The 1,469-nt window shown below is 41.3% G+C and overlaps 1 protein-coding gene across 3 annotated transcripts in view; it reads right to left on the bottom strand.

Moving 5' to 3' along the window:
• LOC118399482 (attractin-like protein 1) overlaps window positions 1–1,469 on the bottom strand; it is a 340,601-nt gene that overhangs the window by 272,534 nt on the left and 66,598 nt on the right. The window lies entirely within an intron of this gene.

The following is a 1,469-nucleotide window of genomic DNA, read 5'->3' as shown; positions in this document are numbered from 1 at the left end:
TTTCTTTACATTTACATTTACATTTAAGTATTTTAGCAGGCGGCTCTTATCCAGAGCGACTTACAAATTGGTGCATTCACCTTATGACATCCAGTGGAACAGCCACTTTACAATAGTGCATCTAAATCTTTTAAGGGGTAGAAGGATTACTTTATCTATCCCTAGGTATTCCTTAAAGAGGGTGGGGTTTCAGGTGTCTCCGGAAGGTGGTGATTGACTCCGCTGTCCTGGCGTCGTGAGGGGAGTTTGTTCCACCATTGGGGAGCCAGAGCAGCGAACAGTTTTGACTGGGCTGAGCGGGAACTGTACTTCCTCAGTGGTAGGGAGGCGAGCAGGCCAGAGGTGGATGAACGCAGTGCCCTTGTTTGGGTGTAGGGCCTGATCAGAGCCTGGAGGTACTGAGGTGCCGTTCCCCTCACAGCTCCGTAGGCAAGCACCATGGTCTTGTAGCGGATGCGAGCTTCAACTGGAAGCCAGTGGAGAGAGCGGAGGAGCCTCTTTGACAGAGGAACCCACATTCATAAAGAAGTTATTCACATGAAATACCATCAGGATCACTATAGATCTTCTTTCCAACAATAAATGAAGATGGGATAGCTGTAGATGCATTTTCTTAATCAACAGTTGATTGATTTTCCAAGATGACTTCATATTATTTTAGGACTCTTGGAATTTGTTAGTAAAATATATTTTTGGGGATATCCGAAGTAGGTGAGTACATTTGTTCTGATACTTTTTGTAATTTGCAGAATTCAGGAAAAACTGTTTATACAACTGTTTTTTTTTTTACTGACCTATGATCAATAAGCATGAGAAAATGAACTGGTCACTCTTGTGGGATCATAAATGAGGGGATACAGATAGCTGAAATCAGAAGCAGTGAGTGGTTCTCACTTTTAAATAAATTTCTCGTAAATCACCCAATATAAAACACGTTTATCTTCAATATTAATTCAATCCAAGGTTGACACAAGGATATCAATGAAACAAACTACCAATGTCAGAATCGGGTGGCCTCTTTACAGGTTGTTAAATTGCTTAACATTATAGTAATCACAAGTCATAGACATTTCTGGTAATAGTCAGGACATTTTTGCCAGGATCAACCCAATCATTATATTGATTGTCCGCGTCATTAATATCTAATGGGTTAAAGACCATGTTATCAGGGTTGATATCCTGCCCAACTAAGAGATACACAGTCGGAATCATCCAGAGTGAGAACAAAACCTCCATTACCACTAGATGGCAGACATGGAATATAAAGGTCTCTCCTCTTGGTGAACAGACAATTGAGCCCCACAGGGGATGCGTCATAATACCCAGAAAACTTAGCGGTCAAACATGGAAATGGTCCCAATTGTTTTACCAGCATTCATTTGATCCATTGTGGATTTTAGAAACACTTCAAATAAGGGTTGTGTTTCGTGCAGACGTACCCTGGCGTGATGTTTCGATAACCATGTAAA

Source organism: Oncorhynchus keta, chromosome 2 (assembly GCF_023373465.1).
Source record: "Oncorhynchus keta strain PuntledgeMale-10-30-2019 chromosome 2, Oket_V2, whole genome shotgun sequence".
NCBI classification, from domain to species: domain Eukaryota; kingdom Metazoa; phylum Chordata; class Actinopteri; order Salmoniformes; family Salmonidae; genus Oncorhynchus; species Oncorhynchus keta.
The sequence above is the reverse complement of the archived record's forward strand: the minus strand, read 5'-3'. Positions and strand labels throughout refer to the sequence as shown.